The sequence below is a fragment of the Malaya genurostris genome, chromosome 1, assembly GCF_030247185.1.
Source record: "Malaya genurostris strain Urasoe2022 chromosome 1, Malgen_1.1, whole genome shotgun sequence".
Taxonomy (NCBI): domain Eukaryota; kingdom Metazoa; phylum Arthropoda; class Insecta; order Diptera; family Culicidae; genus Malaya; species Malaya genurostris.
In genome coordinates this window covers 31,140,318-31,159,926 of record NC_080570.1, presented here as the reverse complement: position 1 = coordinate 31,159,926, position 19,609 = coordinate 31,140,318, and the positions used below count along the sequence as shown (strand labels likewise).

The window sequence follows — 19,609 nt, the reverse complement described above, 5'->3', positions numbered from 1 at the left end:
CGATCCTCGAAGAAAGTGCCCCTCATCGCTGGATGGAAATGGAAACAATTTCTATCCAAGAATGGTTGAATTATAAACAAATCAGTTCATTCTGCTTAGAATTGCAATTCAAGAAAAGCGAAAATCTTAGTATATAACTCTTTCGTTTTTCTGAAAACTGCTCGAGAAAAATCATTCCAGTTTCAGCTTTGATTAGCAACGAACACATTCCTTTATGGATTTTCGCTTGCAGAAATTATCGCGAAATAAAGATTTACGTAACTACTACTATTGGTAATCCCGAAAAATAGGAATCTTCAATTTAACATGCGGATATGGAAGGCTGTCGTAAAACTATTTATTTTTCAGGAAAACTGCTTTATCAACACAAATTATTTTGTTTATTTTGTGTAGCGTGTTCTAATACAAATGCATTGAAGCCGTGTTGTTAATTTTTTTAATTAAATTCCAACAAACATTGGTGAAAAAGTGATCAAAATTGATATTTCATCCACAAAGTCAGGCTCAACATTCGTTAGAGAATAAATTATTGCTAAAAAAGTTTGAGTTTAAACAATCGTTCAAGCCACTTTGATAAACTGGTTGCACTGTTTACACTCTTATTATTGCTTTCAAACATTCTTTTTAAAACATTATTGTCAGTTCCATTTTTTCATAACTCTTGTGTTGTGTGTGCGTTTTCATTGGATGTCAGTTTCACTTAGAGCAAATTTGATGAATCTAGAGTCCTACACGCTCTTTTGAACATAACTCATGGTTTGAGTTGCGATTACTCAAATTCATAAACTGGAACAATATGTCAAAATTTGAGTATGGATTTGAGTAAAGTAAACTTGTTGCCATGCCATGAGTTCTCTCGCATATATTCATACATTAGAGTAAGCGTTGAGTTTTTAAACATTTGAGTGAAAAAAGTACTTCTTGCAGTTCAGAGCGTTTTGATTCTCGGAATATTCTTATCGAATTCTTATTTCTAGATCCGGTTTCGAAAGCATGAATCAACATCAATAATCGATGTTTTGTGGTTTCAATTATGCTTAGTGAAAAGCCCAACATAAGGATGTCAAAATAATTCAATTTTGATGCCAAACTTTTCATTAGGAAACGGTTTTGAATCACTATTTTGCGCATTCAAAAGAAAGAAGAATAACTTTGTGTATGAAAATTAACGAAGAAAAATTTCTTGAAGGAACTCAAATTTTGAGTTGAACTTACTCAAATTTTGAACAGAATATTTTTTTCTTATTTTGAGTAAAAATTACTCAAGTTTTGACAATTTCGTCCCTTAACGCAAGAATGAGTAGTTAGGTGGTAACCCAAGTTTAGAGTGCACTTTTTATGATTTTGAGTGATGTGTCAATTTAACACAAAATTAATAGCGCATGAAATTTTTTCATTTACTGTCAAATTTAAAATTGGCATACGCCACCGTTCTATAATTGAAACACGAGTAAAACGCTGCTGGAGTTGCTAGGTTTTTTTGACCTAAATTCTTTTTTTTAATTCAAAAGATATTTCATTCAGGCCTATTTGCGTACAAGCTTTACGTGGCCGATTTAGCTGAGTTTTTAGATAAAATTTGTTTTGTATTAGATCTCGTTGTCATCCTTTTTCTAGGGGGAGAGGAGCTTCCATTTTCCTCCTGCGAGGATTGAGGGGCAGTTTGTTCGTGGTTCGTCTCGTTGGTCATTGATGTGGTATTGTTGTTGATTTCGTTGCTAGTTGCCGTAGATGCGCTTTGTTGTACATAGTTTGCAGTTGCTGGTTGGTTAGACGGTAAGCTGTTAATAGCAGCTGGTGTACTTTGTTCTATAGGGGATACGATGGATGGTTTCGTTGAAGGGAATGCTTCACTGTTGTTGGTGACTGTCACAGGTGTATTGGGGTTGGTGTGAAGGAAGCACCGTTGTCCTTTGGTATAGTTGTCTCCTTGTCAGGTTTATCACATGGCTTACCGTAATGAACAGCTTTTTGGCAATATTGACATGTGGTCATCTGATTGTCATAGGTAACAAGTGATTTGCACGGGATTCTTGTATCCTGACCGAATGTCACATAAGAAGGTATAGCCCTTTTCAAGCGCATGCGTAACAAACGTAAACCATTTTGAATACCTTTGACAAAATTCTTCCACTTTTCTTCTTCGATATAGAGAATCTCTCCGTATTGTGACATAGTTTTGCGAATATATGAATCGGTGACGCTTGAGGGAAGATAATGCACATGCACTTCTATAGCACTATCTTCCATATATACTGGAATGTTGTACTTGATGTTCTCGTGCTCCACATAGTGCATATTATTATTGTCTTTAGCGAATTGAATTGCATCCAACTCTTTATAGAAATGGATATAAACAACATTATACGTCTTATCGCATTGAAGTAAATGCACACGTTTAATGTCAAGATGCATTTGCTCCTTAAGCAAACCTTCAAGTTCTAGTATCAAAGGTCGAATTTTGCACTGTCTGAAGTCAACAATAATTGTATTCTTTCGTACCGGCGGTTGTTCGTTTGGTTCACTCATTTCGAGATCGTTTTATTGTTCACTACACAATACTGTACTTGGTTTCTTCTGTCCCGAACGTAAACGGTTTTGGTTTATCGACTGACTTGGATGAGATGTGAAACCGAACTGTGTTCTAAATTCTTGATTTGAATTTTCAAACTGACATAAATTATGCATCTAGAACTAGAACCCTCCTGAAGATGCCCTTATTTGCAGAGTTAAGGTCATACCACATTAGATCGATTCCGGTGGCTGTGTGCATGAACGGATCAATTAATCCTGGGAGAATGAGAGAAAAAAAAGTTCTTTGTTGAAGAACGATGGTTCTTTAATATTTTCAAAAGAAATAAAAGTGAATGAATTCTACAGGAAAGTGTATAAGGGCTGGGAACAGTACGTTTAAGACTTAGGTTTTTTAATTTTTTTTCTGTTCCTGACGCCTTTGAAATTTATTTGAGAATATTGTGCGAAATTTTTAGAATGATTCAATGAGTTTACCGCTCGAGTTGTATTTTGCTAATGTGCTGCCTAGCCATAACCGAAGAAATTTGAAGCCGCATCGGTCCGATGCGGGTTGACCTTAATCATCCTAATGACATAAATTCAAAATAAACAAGAGCTGAGCTACTCTATTCGCACTATCGCCTAACAGATGTCTCTGGTGTGCCACATTCTTGTCAATGCCCATGTAAAATAAATTAGAGAGAATAGAGCTACTTGCCACTCATATTAGCGCTCGCTTCACAACAACACGATGATTATCTCTAACTCAATGTTCTACTGTATTTGGTGATTGGAAATTGCTCAGAATATATATTAATAATTATAATTTATGTTTCAAATATTAATTTCTTCAGAGTTGGTAAGAAGTACGAGACATTCGAATTGATATTAGAGTAGGATACTGCTGAATTCCGCTCTATCTTTTAAGCTGGCATCCCTGATCTGATCTCTCAGCGCTCAGTCAATTGGCACCTGTTTGACGTTTCCCATTGGAATGTGTGTTGTGTTGTGTTGTTTTTGTATTCGCAGTGGAAGATTTTGGTGAATTTTCTGTGCTGGTGTTCGTTTCCCGCAGGTCGGTTGAGGTCTTCTTCTTGAGGCTCTCTATACACATCCCTAGGAACTCCTTTTGTTAGCTTGTCCGTTCGTTCTGTGGTGCTACCAGTGGAATTATTTACTGAAGGGACTTGGACGTCTGGACTGGACTCTAATTTGGCGTCGCCCATTGACGTTCGCGTGACGAGGTGCCGCGATAGAGAGAAGTATTTTATTGCTTCGTGGTAGACGGCAGAGTATTGACACAGTTTGATAATAGCCAGTTTGGGTACCGCCCTCGTAGATCGTGTTATTTAACGCAAAACCCCCGTCGACGGGTGGCAATCTGTTTTTTTCGTCCGTACGAGAATTATTCTAAGGTGGCTGACTGCTGATTGTTAATAGAAGAAAGAAAAAAAACCTGCGAACTTTAGGCCTTCGACAGGTCGAGGTCTTTGTAGCTCAGTTTTTCAGCTCAGCGCTGTGCAGTGTTTGGTGGACGAACTTCGAAGAATATCTTTTGCGGACCGGAATATAATTATAATTTTTCTACTGTTGTGAGTGTGTTCTGTTTGTAATATGGCGAGATCGATCGATGAAGAGGTAAGTTATGCATTTATTTTCCTTTACTATTCGATTGCGGAACAACGTTGGTTTCAACGGTGCAGTGGTTCGACCAAGTGTAGGTATCGGTATTTAGGTTCTCGATCGGCGATTGCGTAGAATGACAGTTCCGAACAAAACTCAGTAGGCTGGTATTCAATCAAATAAATAAACAATTTTACCTAAAGTAGATTTCTTATCTCTAATGATGCTTAGCATTTTGTAATTGCAATACACTGCTCTGTAATCCATTGATTCATTCTGATTAATAACAATACGTAAAAATAGTTTCGTAATCCTGTTTCAGGTAACGCCCCAATCAGTATATGAGTATGTGGGATGAATTCAAGTGTGTTATGTATATATTTGAGCTAGCGGCTAAAGCTGTTGGATGCTATTTAATTTTTGCCAAAAAATATCAACTATTCAAATCTAGAAGAAAGTTGACTATGTTCATAATGTTCGAGCACGATGAAAACTAATTAATTTTAATGACACATTCGCTTAATCACTGTCGCCATTGGTAGGAGTGTATGGCAACTGTAATTGGTAGCAACAGTCCGCCTGTACAGTAGTGGTGTCACGATTCTTGGGTTTGTTTATGTCTTACTGCACTGTCACTCTTGGCAATTCTTCTTCCGTTCCGTAGTTGCGGGAATGTTTTTGCTTTTAAAAGGTCTACGTTTGATAGAAAACAATTTTTTTTGCTATTTTCGTCTAAATATATTGGTAGAAATGTGAGTGCCGCTATTGGTTTTTTTTTTACTAAATTGGCTTGGGTGGCCGTTACTGGCATCGGTTGGCGCATCTGCACATTTCCTGCAAGTCAATTTTTCCACGCTGACACTACTAGCTAGGTGACGATCATGTTGTGGTCATTCTCAGTTGGCATTGACTTTATTTTTTGTTATTGCTTCTTGTTACTATTTTTTGCGGAAATTGTTTACCTATGCGTTTTCGTTTCATTCCGATTCCGCAGCATTAAACCGGCGCCCGGCTTCTACCTACCCAATCTCAGGTCGCGCATCTTTCCGGCGTATTGTATTGGAGTTGTGTGAGCCACCGACGGCTAAAATGTCTTATATTGCAATAATAGACAAGTCGTATCCCAAGCAACGGTGTTTGTTTACTGAAAATGCATATGTTTTCGCCGGACATTTTTTTTCTCTCAGTGTTACAATTCGAAAACGCTGATTGATTTGTATGTTCGATAGCACCTAACAAGTTGTCAACAATTAAACACAGTTCTGAGAAAGCGATTCGCTCAATTGGACACTTATGCCGTTAAATCGGATCGGATCTCGGTGGTAGTCGTGCCATTCGCAGTCGCCTTTTCTGATTCGCGATTTTATCAGGTCAACACAAAATACAAACACACACACGCACACAAGCATGCTCATATTTATCATTTTGTTGACAGCACGGTTGCCGCGGCACGGGTTGCTGAGCTGTGGCACCGCGGACGTAGAATCGAAGATTAATTTGAATAGAGGAAAAAAGCCTTAACCCAAAAAGTATTTCGCAAAACCCCGTCGTGTGTTTTTTGTGCTACAGAGTTGGTGGGGTTAAATTTCATCTTCCAGAGAAATTTGCTAGCAAGAAGAGAGTTCCTCTTTACGTGAATATGATGAATGGTACAATTGAGCAGGGCGCTTGAATTCTCGTGCAATGTTAGAAGAAACTGGACGGTTTTGAAGATTTTTGTCCTTTTAACAGTTAAATAATGATTCGACCCAAACCAACGGCGTCATTCGTCGGTTAGCAGCTATGCCTTCTATAGCTGATAGGCCAGCTAACATGACGGTTAACAAGGGAGACAAACATAGACAGGTTTGAAACCGGTTGGTTGGTTGCTTGGCAACATTTTAACCCCAACATAATCATCTCCGTTATCGACACCCCGAGGAGTCGACGTTTGATTGCATTGACATGCGGTAGTATATTATGTTCAATTTGTTATTACAGCAGAGTCATAAACTAAAACTAAGAGGTTTTTATACAGGGTGATAACGTACTGTCACTGCAAATGCACGCTTCGGCTAGTAGTAACATGATGGCGCCACCAGTTCAATATATTGTTATCTGATGCCCGGTTCGTTTACAAATCAATTTTTCCCTGCAATGGGTTTGACTTCAATGGCAAAATCCATCGTTTATCTAAACCTGGCGCATTAGTGGCATGTTTGTTTACGTTTTCACCGGTTCCGTCGAGTAGTGGTAAAACTGAGGAAACGGTATTGGTGCGTAGTAGTAATCAAAGAAAGCACTGAACCGAACGATCCGGATTTAGCTGGATGTTCTTTGCGCAATGATGTTATAATTGCAATGGGGTTGAACGCAGCTGATTGAGTTGTCGTTATTGTTCAAATTTCAATAGCGAAAATTTCCAAATGTTTTTTTTAAGTTTGGCAGAAGTGACATAAGACTGAATCAACAAATCCATAAATGTTCTCGTAAAATCTGTCACAGTTCAGAAGGAACTGGTTAAACTAGTTGCACTTTCCGGCAAACAATCTCACAGCTTGGCACTAAACCGACGTAGTCGTATCAATTTAATTGCTCTGTTCGTTCACCTTCATCGGGGTTACCACAGTCTCTCATTAGGTACCCGGTGTAAATTTTATTTTACGACGATCGTGACCAGTAAAATGGAAAATACTACGGCTTTGTCGAGCACGAACTCGTCACATGTCTTCCCCCCGGTCGATTACTGGGCGTGGGTTTGGAAGGGAATTTTTTTAAAATCTCAAGTCCCCAAGCGGCTGCTGTATCTGAGTGGATTTGGAGTTGTCAACGTGTTCCGTGCCGAACCAAGAATTAGTTTACCATTTCTATTTCTTTCCATTAAAAAAGTATGGGCGTGTAATGTCAGAGACATAACTGGATGTCGTGAATACGAATAAAACTGACACTCTTTCTTTATACTTCCGAATATCATTTAATTGATCGATGGTGTGAATTGTGTAAGCTCTCCCCTTTTCAGTTCTAGAATTTTAAACAATACACCTAAACTAAAGTACAGATTAGTTACATTGAACATTCTGACATACAATAAAATATTACGAAATAACCAGTATAGTTCTTTATGATAAAATAATGGTGGTTCTTGAAAACCTCTAATGAAGGCGTTCGTGATGGAGAGTGACGAGTTGAGTTCGAATCTATTCTGAGTCGGGGCTATGCATTTCATATATCAAATCAGCAGAAAATTCTAATACAAACTACAACTGTTTGAAAAATTGGCCATATACAGTATAGTGAAGGAAAATTTCGCATAATTCTTTGGGTATACAATTATAGTTCTAAATAACAACATACAGAATTTTGATGTCGATTATTTTATTTTGGATTTGAATATTACAGTGAAAAAAAAATCTATCAAATGGCAGTACCGGATTAATTTCTGACATTCAGAAGGGCTAATTATGTAATCTTCTAAGATATTAAATACTGTTGCGCATTTTGCACTGCAAAAATCAAATTATCCCAGATTTGCACTACACTGATGGGTTTGGATTACCGATTTGCAAAGAAGCAATCTTTATAGTTCTTTGGATAAAATTTGAAACCATTAGAATAGCTGATTTTGCATAATGTTCCCCATTGTTATCCATTTTTCGTTGCATTTTGCTCCAATGCGAACGACCAGCAGCAGGATGATGCAATCGATCTTCTTTGAAGGGAAACTGACTCCGCGACCTGTGCGTTTGAGGTTTTGTACCACGCAAAAGGTCTGCTCTCATTACTGGTGACTGCTGCTCCCGACGAATGAAGTCCGAATGAAAGCACGACCTATGCGTTTCACGCTTTATACTTGATTTGTTCTTACTGATGTTGGTGGGAGAACTTCACCTCCACATCCAGTTCCGTCTGAAGCACTAGAAGAAATGGACGATTTACAATCAAAGTTTACCATTTATATTCGTCCAGTAGATAATCGGAACTGATATGTGCTTGACTACCTCTAAACCGTCGTTCGGATGCGAAAACGGCAAGCAAAAAAATGGTTATAAATCCTTCAGCTATCGGTTTTTCCAATAAAAAAATAAATTCCCTTTCGAATTTAGGAAACGGCATGTTAAATACTCATGAAATAATCATTATGGCAAATCTAGTAGCACTGGCTTTATTTCGATATTTGTGAACCTTACACTATTAAGTGTGTGTTTGATTCATCTGATGTTTTCATATTTTCAAAAGGGCCAATCCAGATTACCCTTACAGTAAAATTTTAAATGGGACGAATGGAAACGGAAAGTCGAATTGATTCTAAACTGGTTCTAAAATATCGTGCGTTGTCTCACAGTTGGCATTAGGCCCTTTTAAGAAGAATTCTGACATTTTTAATCTGAGAGTGTAAAAGTTCAATATTTTGTTTTGATGCTGTCGCAATTGCTAATTAATAGGACGAATGCAGGAACAACGATAGGATGAATAATGATTCTTAATGTGGAACAAGGCGAATTAAGCAGAATTATCAAATAACTATAGTGATTGGGATGAAATAGGACGCCGTTACCCTATTTCTAAGTGCTATGTATTGAAACGCGCTCTTGAAATTGACATTATCATACCTTGTCAGCTTGTAATTCCGGAACCGGAAGTGCTATTCGGATGAAATTCGGTAGAGTTCTATGGGATTGTGAGATCTTTCATTAGAACCTAGGCTTGTGAAAATTGGTCCCTGAGAAAATCGAGTCTCCATTTTACCCCGTTACTCCGGAACCAGAAGTCTGATTCGGATACAATTCAATAACAGCCTATGGGACCAAGAGATCATTCTCATTTGAATCTGAGTTTGTGGAAAATTTGTCTAGAAATGAGAACCTCTTTTTGTTAACTTTCTCTTTCAATTATTATGGATCCATTATAAGAATTCGATATTATTTGTAGTCATTTGTAGTTAGGCATTTTTACCGTGGGACGATCGTTTTGTCATTATTTTTCAATTCACTTTAAAAGCAAAACTGAAATATTAGTTTTAAAAATACTGTTTTATTCAGTTTTATCAATGACCTGCGTCCTTATGCATTCCGTGCATACGCGCTACCATTTCGCCACCCTAAGCATTGTGATAGACACACGATCAAGCATGATAAAGCGTACATCGAACATTGTCTATATCCTAGCCATCTCACGTCCGGTACCATACATCCAAACATCTTCTCTGTTCATCAAACACTAGTCTTCTCGCTCTATACCTATTTTCTGCTCAAGCACTGAGTAGGAGAGTGTCTTATTCAATGAAAACTTAAAGAATTTCAATTGTGTTTTGCGTCTATGATGGATTTCATGGGGGTAAAACTCTTATTTTGTTGATTTATTTTGTGCAAATAATTGGAAAAACTTTTCATACGTTTTAAAGATTAACCAACAGTTCAACATTGATCGAAAAACCCTTTCAATCCACCTAGTGTTGTAATGATGCCTTTCTTATATTACTTATATATTCTGTCAAACTTAAATAAAATCAAAAACTTTCTGTGGGTTTAAACTACCATAATCTTTTCAAATTGTAAACAACTATGTCAATTTAATATAGATTTAAACGTGGCAACCCTGCACGCTATACAAAATTGAACAAAGCACGCTGTGTGCTAGGCAGTGGCGTTTTCTTCTTCCGTACCAGCTCGGACCGATGCGTACCGGGTTTACATCATTTTGTATAACAGTTTGAAAGTTTTGACACATTCGGAACCGGACGTCGGATCTGGATAAAATTGCACAGTAACTTTTAAGACATTGAGAGCTTTAATTTGAATCATGAATTGTAAAAATCGGTTTAACCGTTCCTGAGAAATCGAAGTGAGTTCCGTTTTTGGAGCGTTTCTTCACTATTACCGATTCGTCAGGAAGCGGAAACCGGGGACTTGTAGTCCCAAAGTAGATTTTTATATCTGCCAACTAGATGAATTTTTCACTTATCGCGCTGTAAATTCGGATTCCGATCAACTTTTCGGAGACTTTTTAAAGAATTTCAAGTCCTTTTATTTGCAACTCGATTGAAAAATTTCCGAGAAAATTTAGTATGCATTTTCTTATAGATTATCACATACCTTATGATCAAAAAAGAACCGGAATTTTCATTTTAAAATTCCCGCGCTTGTCCAATCGGTAAACTTTTACTCTCTCAATGTTGGCAACACTTTTATACACATTCTGTTAAATTTTGACGCATATCGTACGATTAGTTTTTGTTTGGCGTCTATACAAAGAAGTTGAAAAATTTTCGTGTGGCGATTTTTATAATGGATGAAAATTTAGAACAACGTGCGTGCATCAAATTTTGTGTTGCAAATGGATTTAAGTGTTCCGAAACATTGAAAATGTTAGAAAAGGCCTTTGGTGAATCGTGTCTAGGAAAAACACAGGCATACGAGTGGTATAAACGCTTCAAAGGTGGTCGTACAAGCTTGGATCATGATGAGATCCCTGGCCGCCCAACAACATCTGTTACAGAAGAAAACATTGAATCGGCGAAGCAAATCGTGTTGCAAAATCGTTCTGTACCGATTAGATAGATTGCTGTGTTGTTGGGCATCTCTTATGGATCAGCCGAACACATTTTAACTGATGTTTTGGGTTTAAAACGCGTCGCTTCTCGGGTGGTGCCAAAAAGATGAATTTCATTTCATTGCGCCGGCTCACACAGCGTTCATTGTGTCGCAGTTTTTGGCCGAAAACTCAACCAATATCATCAACCAAGCACCGTACTCTCCAGATATGGCCCCGTGTGACTTTTTCCTCTTCCCTAGACTCAAATTGCCATTGCGGGGAACGCGTTTTGTGACCATAGAGACCATAAAAGAGAATTGGCTGCGTGAACTAAAGGCCATACCTTCGGCGGCCTATAAAACTTGTATGGAAAATTGGATCAAGCGTTGGCATGCATGTATTGCCGCAGGAGGAGAGTACTTTGAAGGCGATAATAAAGAAATTTATTGAAAAGGTATTGCGTTTTAATTCCGGAACCAGAAGTCGGATAAAGATCAAATTCAATAGCGATCTATGGGACCATAAGACCTTTCATTTGAATCTGAGTTTGTGAAAATCGGTTCAGCCATCTTTGAGAAAATCGAGTGACATTATTATCACATACACAAACAATTGCTCAGTTCGTCGAACTGAGTTGAATGGTATATGACATTCGGCCCTTCGGGCCTCGGATCAAAAGTCGGTTTTCAAAGTGATTGTATAGCCTATCTATATGAGAAAGAGAAAAATGATTATTCCTAAATAAAATTAATATTAGTTTCACTCTTGTTTGAAAAAAAACCCGATGATATCCACGAATCGTGGATTGATTCGTAGACAAAATTTGCACTAGTAATCGAAGTTTCTTGTAGTCAAAGCTATATAAACAATGAGAACGAAAAAATGATCTGTTTCAGGTTGTTCCAGTTCCAATTTTAGGGTATAAATTTCGTATAAATGTTGATGGCAGGAAATTTATCACGACTTGACTTGGTTGACTTTTCAGTACTATTCATTACATACGTGAGCGTCATACTTCATACCCCTTGAAAGCAAAAAAAAAACGAAAAAGAATTAATTCTACAACGGATTATGAAACGGTTTGTTGTTTTGACTAGCATTATGATTCGTACTCGATATTCAATTTTGTAGAATTAAAAACAACACACATTTCGTTCTAGAAATGTTCCCACCTTTATTTCGGCATCTTGCTGAATAATTTTTGACAGTTCAATGATACGGTGAACGATCTAGTTACCTTTCACGACACGTGAAAGGGTTACTGTTAGGTCTTTTTAAAATTGTATTGGATTCGTCAGAGTAATTCATATTCGGCAGCTCGGCCATTCAAAAACTCGTCCAATAAAGGTATGGTGACCGATAGCAAACATAGAAGTGATGTCTCCCGATTTATTGGTGGACGTACAACGAAAACTTCGATTCAAAACAAATCAACAATGGAAAGCTGCCCCAAATAAATGAGCAATTTACACCTGGAACAAAAAAAAGTTAACATGTTGTTATTGTTATGCATGGAAAACGGCAAAGAATAACAAACAACAACAAGGCGAAAAAAAAAACGAACCAATAATGACGTCTGATGGTGTTATTTATTTTTTTCGTTGCTGTCAAATCACAGCGGGAACAGGTTTTTCGCTCGGCAATAATAAATGATCCGTGATTCCCTTAATTCACCATTCCGTGAGTTGGATCCGAAGACGAACCGGGGGTTTTTTTTCGTTATCCTAACTATTATTTTGCGAGTTGTACGGAAAAACCTGAATGTTGTTGTTTTCAGTTCTGATTCTGATGTTTTGCTCGGAAGCGCTTATAAAGTTTTCTGGGAACGAGCACTGGCAGATACTTACACGTTATGATATATTCCTCATTAGCAGAATGCGAACCCAGTTTCAATCTGCTAATGAATGTTACGTGAGTGGAAAAGTTATGCTGAATGTGCTGGAACGAGATACTTGAGAGATGATTACGGTGTAACTTTGCTCAGAACAATGTTAGTTTAAAATTTTCCAGTTCCGTGCTAGTCGAAGTTAGTTTTTCAACTTGCCATGCTCTGCATGATTGCAAATTCGAGGCAAGGAATGCGCTGAATGAAGCTGCAGCAATGAAAGCACATCATCTTTCGAGATGTGATTTCTTGACTATTTCCTAATCGGTGTGATAAACAAGTCTGTTGATTCGCTGCCTCGTTGTGTTGTGTTGTGTTGTGACGCATGCAAACCGTCGTCAATGCCACTTGGAAACGTTTTGAAATCAAGAGCGCGTGCGACAAAACCGAAAGATAGCATGAAGAAATAATTTTCTATAGTTACCTAGTTAACATACTGTCTATTCAACTCGCACAATGTGGTCTCAATTGATGCATCCGCACTTTTCGAGCCAGTCTCAGGTTCGCCGGATAATTCACTGAATCGCCAGGCGCTCGCCCCGTGCTGCTACAAGGGGTCAGCCAATAGATACGGGGGTCGCACTTTTTGCGGGAACACACTTGTGATTTGCTGGCTGGAGGTCGATTGACGGATACAGAAACTAAAAACTGATTGTTCACGAAAATTGATACCGGTATCGGATTTATTAGCATTGATTGAAACATCTCAAAATCTCATTCTAGTTTGATAATGACACAAGACACGATTCACGCGTGATCTGTCAAATACAGTGTTGCCAAAAAGTTACCAGCAGAAATATAACACTAGTTATTCAAAATTGAAGAACGTTTCAATAAGTTCGATGCTAGATTTAGATTTTAGCTATTTAAAAAAAGTCCGTCCTTACCGCGGATTCGTGAAGTTGCGTATCTCTTCTCTTGTGGAACTCGTTTCTCAAAACTTTAGTTTCAGTATCAGTAATGAAATTGGTCTCTCAGATATGATACGAATTTTGTGCCGAATCGCATTCCGAGTTATTCTTAAGACGCCATTGAAAATTGCTGAATTTCATATTTATCCGATTTTCGTCTTTGATATTACATGGTAATTAGTGTAAAATTTCCAAATTTTGATTTCAAATTACTGGGGCAACCCCGTTTGGCATAATACCGTTTGGCATAACGCCGATTGGCATAATGGTTAACTGAGCGATAGCCTCTGGCTTTGGGTAATCCTGACAAATAATTAGATAGAGATGATTTCTGCGGGGCGTTGCCTCCACGCTTTCAGCAAAAGATAGTCGTGGATTTTCCAGTGAAAAGTTCACGTCGTTGAAATACAGTAGAAATATCGGTGGTCCGAGATGACAGCCCCGTGGAATTCTATAAAACAGCAAAACATTCCTAGGATTGAATCCACCGAAGAATGTTGAAATCGAAACCAAATAGCCTGTCCAATTTGGCAATTGTGATAGCGTGATTAATTTTATCAAAAGCAACAAAGAGCTTCGTGTAGACAATAGACGTGTCCGTTTGATGACAGCGTTCTTAAGACATAGGATCCGTTATAAGCCACGTGAAAGTTAGTAGGTTAGTAGCGGTGAGGCATTGCGGCATGATCCCGTTTTGAGTTTCTACCATGTATTGCTTGCAGTGATTAAAAAGGCACAAATTTTCAAATAATTGGGGGAACGTGCCGTTTGAGCCAAATTCTGAACGTATCCGTATCTATACGTTTGACCGACATTTTGGATTATCGTAATGGACCTACTTTTCATCGTCAGTAACAATTCGAGTTGTACGCACGTGAATAAACGGAATTCGACGTTCTTTGGTTTCAATTCACACGGCACCCAATTCCCCACCTTTTCGAATCATTCCATTGCTTCTAAACTGTGTCATATGATTTTGTAAGTTCTGCTTACCTTTGCGACGAGTCTCAGTCGAGCAGCTCTTCCAGTTCTCCATCTTCAAATTTTGGTAGCACTCCGGTTCATTTTTCGATTTCCGAATCAAAATTGTCACTTTCAAACTGTGCAAAACACTTCCGACACGTTCTCTCAGCTGAAGCTCACTCACCGCTTCCACCAAAATACGTTCACTTTTAGCGGTTGTCGTCTTCATATTGAAAAACAAAAACCTTATTTGCCACAAAACTCGAAATGTTCATAGTGAAAAACAAAAAATTGTTTACTACCCTTCAGCTAAATGACACATACCGTTTCTGAAACTGTACGACTGTAGTTTCCCAACGAATGTTGGGGAATTTAGAACGCTGGAATAAAAATCAAACTGCGCCGTCTGTAAGAAAACGACGCGAACTTATTATATTCTAGACACTCATATAGTCATACTTCATAAATTTTTATTATACTGAAAAAAAAATGAGAGTCGAAATTCTACTGAATTTACCTACAGACGATGTTTTGATTTCGTTCTTTGTCGTAAGCGAAAAAGCGATGTTGGCATTGTTACTCTCTCTTGTTCAAGTGAAAGACGAAAATGGTTCGTCTCTCTTTGTTTGTTTAGAATACGATTATTTACGAGACCAGGGTTACCAGATATATGGTGTTTTCAGTATTCTACCACTTTTCAATTTTTTACACAAATTGTGAAGAAAGTCGGGGTTTTCTACCAATATAAATAATGTTACAGAGTAATATCCTGCTGCATCGTCATCAATCGGTTCGACAATCGGACCAATTCCGGCCGACAAATGTCACTGGGTTATAAATCATTGAAAACTTATGCAAGTTGCACTTGATTGAACTTTCAGAATGCATCTAAAGTTTGTAGTACATGTACAAACTTTGTGTATTCTGCACATTGGCCTTATTTGCCATCAGTTACTCTCTTGTATCACCTAATTTTATGTCTTAATTATGCAATTAACACTGAATACTGCGTCAGATAGATTTTTTCTAGGTACTATGGGCGAAAAATTCACACCAAAACTTCATCAGCAAGTTTTTCTGGCTCGAAGAGGCGAATGGACTTAACTTTATAACCTCTAATCGAAACAAAAAAAAATTACGGTAATTTGTTATACTTTCATTCATAATTGTAAATGGTAAAACTTCCTTTTTGGACCGGGATGTTTTCTTCTGGATGTATTCTGGCACTTCAATGAGCGCAATAAAGATAGAGATAATTTAGTTTGGATGAAATAACATTTTTTCATATTAAATAATAAAAATTCGTTCAAAAACCAAAAAATCACCCTTACATAAATTACGCAATAATTGATGTAAAAAACATGGAATCAATTTAAAATAAGTTATACGGATTATATTGCTTTTTGCCTTTTATCATAGGAAGTTGTTAGAATTGCTGAAAAAACCGACTTTCGAACGGAGTCTCATATACCATTTGACTCAGCTCGACGAGATCGAATTTAAAAAGCTTAGGCTCGTTTGAAAGCTACTATTGCGCTATTGATTAAGTTCAAAGATCGAATGGTTGTGACATCTGGTTCCGGAGATATAATGGTATAAGTATCAGGAATCAGAACAAATTGGCTCAAATGGCACGTTCCCCTTGATATTTGGAGATTTGTGCCTTGCCATCAATTTGTTTTTAGCATCATTTTCCCGATATATAAGAGGGAAGGATTGAAAGGAAATGGTAAGGGTTGGACTAGGAGGATGGGAAAAATTGACGACACAAAAACACATAAAAGCAGAAGTAAATTCTGCACCCCTAAGGGATGCCGAACAATCTGCTGAGGATCACATTTAGTGGAAGCAGAAGTAAATTCTGAACCTCTACGAGGTCCCGAACAGTCCGCTGTTAATAAAACCTCCAACCCCCGAGAGGATTTGAAGATCTTACAAAAGCGACACCATTCTGCACTCCCGGAAGAATGCAGAACGATTCGCAGTATGTACGAGCAGAAGTAAATTCGGCACCCCCTAAAAGATGCCAAACAATCTGCTAAACCCTATTTAAGGTAAATACAGAAGGGATTCATTCACTCCAGGAAGAACGATGAACCCTTCTGACTATAGCTCCTTACCACATTGGGTAAGAAACGAGAGAATATCCTTCAATTTTAGCTCCGCATACACAGACTCAACCATGTATGGAGAACCAAAAACCCGGATACGTAGCTGCGTCAATGCGGGACAGTTACATATCAGATGATATGAAGTACCATAATCGCATTCACACAAATCACACGAATAATACTCAGCACGTTGAATAGTAGCCATGTGATAATTGAGTTTGCAATGTCCAGTCAGAGCTCTGACCAGAATACTGCAATGATGCTTGGAGAAATGCAGTAGACACTTTGACATTTTCAGATTTAAATCTGGTAGAAATGCTTTTGTCTGAGCGCAAGTTTGCAAGCTGCGCCAGTAGCTGGCATGTTTGGATACAGCCCAAGAACGAATCTTGTGCTTTATCCAACTAGTTGAAAGTGGTAAAGCTGGTTCAGGACCAACGAAATCATTCGTTGCACCAGCTCTAGCCAACTCATCAGCCCATTCATTTCCAGTAATACCAGAATGGCCGGGTACCCATAAGAAGTAAACAGCATTTGAAATGCTGAGGTCTTCAATTTGAGTTCGATTGATTAAGTTCAAAGATCGAATAGTTGTGACATCTGGTTCCGGAGATATAATGGTATAAGTAACGTAAGCGTCGAAACACGTAGTTCTCAGAGTTCGCTTAGCCGTTTTTAGCAAGTCTATGTTCGTTTCAAAACCACTATTGAATTATGGACCAAGCTCGAAGATCAAATGGCTGTCACTTTTGATTCCGAACATATACTGTGATAAGTGACGTAAACGAATAACCGCACATTTTTCATCGGCTGAATTTTCAACATATTTCGATAAACATAGGCTTACTTGAAGGCCAACAAGGTCCCGTAAATCTGAAAGGGTAATGGCAAACATTTCCGTTTCGAGAGATGCAATCGTAACCGACAAATCCCAGTGTTTTTCAATGCAACAAAATTTCTCGGAGATTAGAGAATCGATTTCAAAAGACTAAAACTCGTTTGAATGAAATCTTATGAATGTTCATATTAGACTATTCAAAAGGCAAGAGAAAGGTATTATCACACCGCTAGGTTGATTAAAAAGAATTTTTTCCTTTATCATCACCCCGATACTATTGAATTGAATTGAATTGAATTGAATAGCGCTCACGATCTGGCATCACTGTATGGAACAGTAAACAAACGAAGATGAATGAGGTTGTTATATTGGATTATTTCATCGAAAATAGCGGCCAAAATTTTCGGTTCTGGGTCGGACGCGGCATCGATGCTAAACAGCTTTTCGTCGGATAATAGGAATATCATTTTTTTTTCCTTGTTCAACAAAGAAAGGAATCTCTCCGAACGAGTCATTTAATGGTTACGTAAACCCAAGCCGCAATCAATTGACATTACACGCTACACTGATAAAAAAGCTGTAAATTTACAAAATGTTAACAAAATCTTTTATCATGTATTTCTTCATTTTGCAATCTATTCGGAAGTAAGATTAAGCGTTTTTGTAAAATCATTAAGAATTATCAGAAAGGAATTTCTTCGAATGAATCATTCAGGGTTACTTAAAACAAGCCGCAATCAACTGATTACACTTTACACATATAATAAAGGTTACAAAATATGATTGTAAATTTACATCTTTTATCGTGTACTTCTTTATTCTTCATTGTGATATCTATTTTGAAGTAAAATTTGGAGTTTTTCGTAAAATTACTGGCTCATCAATTGAAAATTAAACGCATTTCAATAGAACGGTGATTTCCAAAGTGATCTCTACAAGCCACCAGAGTGGGCATTAGCTTATTCAGTGGGCAGTAAACCCAAAATTTTCTACAGGTGGGCAATGAGTTGCAAAAAGTGGGCTTCGCTATTTGAAAAATCTTTCTGATAAAGGGGTCTGAGTAAATGTTTTCATGAAAAGTTTTTATAGACACGTCTTTTCAAACATATTGATAATAAATATATTGAAACTTTTCAATATATCATTTCTAAATACAATCGAGGATCAAGTCAATCTATTAGTTGCAAAAATGATGTGAATAGTGAATCATTCAACTCGTGTGACATTTCCGAGAAAGAAAACGAAAATTAGCAGATAAAAACATAAGTGGTGTTACGATAAAAAATGGTCAAATTAGAATAAGTGTGAATTAGTCATTCTAAACGAACTGCTGTCGTCACTCTGGTTATAGGCACTATAGTGTAAATAATATCCGGGTAGATGGTTCAATGTATAGGACACTGATCATACAAGCCAGTTATCGTATGTTCGAGCCCTGTCCTGGAAGGATTCAAAGTGTCAGTAGAATCGTAGCACCAGCCATGCAATGGTTCAGTACGCTATGAATCGGCTGCGAGGTTTATTGAAGTAGTAGGTCAAATTCCACAAAAAAGGAATGTAATATCGAGGTTTACATTTGTAAATAATTTAAATGTTTCATTAGAAATTCAAATGACGTCTATATTCCTTTCGTTCGACTCGACGCCCGTTTGCTTTAAACTGCACCTCACTGACAATAGTCAATTGCTTCTTATTTAGATAAGATTGACAATGTTCCAATTTATTTCGCTTTGGCGGATCTACAGCGTCCCCCCTTCTAGTAACAGTAGAATATTAATTTAATTTAATCTATATCGTTTATTTATACCCGGCTTTAACCTAGTTGCGGTTGTTCGCCGGAACGTAAAATATTGCTATTCAGGAAGCTATTCAAAATCTGCAAGTCTTGATGAAGATTTCTTCACCCAATACCCTGTGTTCACACTTTATCAGTTTCTTGCGCTTACGACGCGAATAGTATGAATTTTCGTGATGCGCAAGCAAAATTTTGACGACCATTTTCGCTTTCGAAAAGCAAATATCAAAACCAAACAGTAGGCATGAGACTTGTTGAGGTCGAATGCGACTTAGCGCACTCAACATATTGATACTCTAATTTCAATAAATTAAATAAAATAAAAACTAAAATACATTGATCTGTAGGAATACTACGGTCATTTGAAATTTCCTCCGAAAGTGTTAATTTCTAGATTTGATGGTTTTAAATTTTGATTTCCCTGTTTGGATCCGTTAAAAAATTTGAAAAAGCCAGATA

At 37.6% G+C, this 19,609-nt stretch overlaps 1 protein-coding gene across 1 annotated transcript in view; it reads left to right on the top strand.

Moving 5' to 3' along the window:
• Positions 1-3,608: 3,608 nt before the first annotated feature.
• Positions 3,609-19,609, top strand: part of LOC131435941 (sodium/potassium-transporting ATPase subunit alpha) — a 148,873-nt gene continuing 132,872 nt past the window's right edge. Inside the window, exon 1 of the mRNA XM_058604301.1 lies at positions 3,609-4,152. The gene's annotated coding sequence lies outside the window, so the exon portion shown is untranslated. The remainder of the gene's footprint in view (positions 4,153-19,609) is intronic.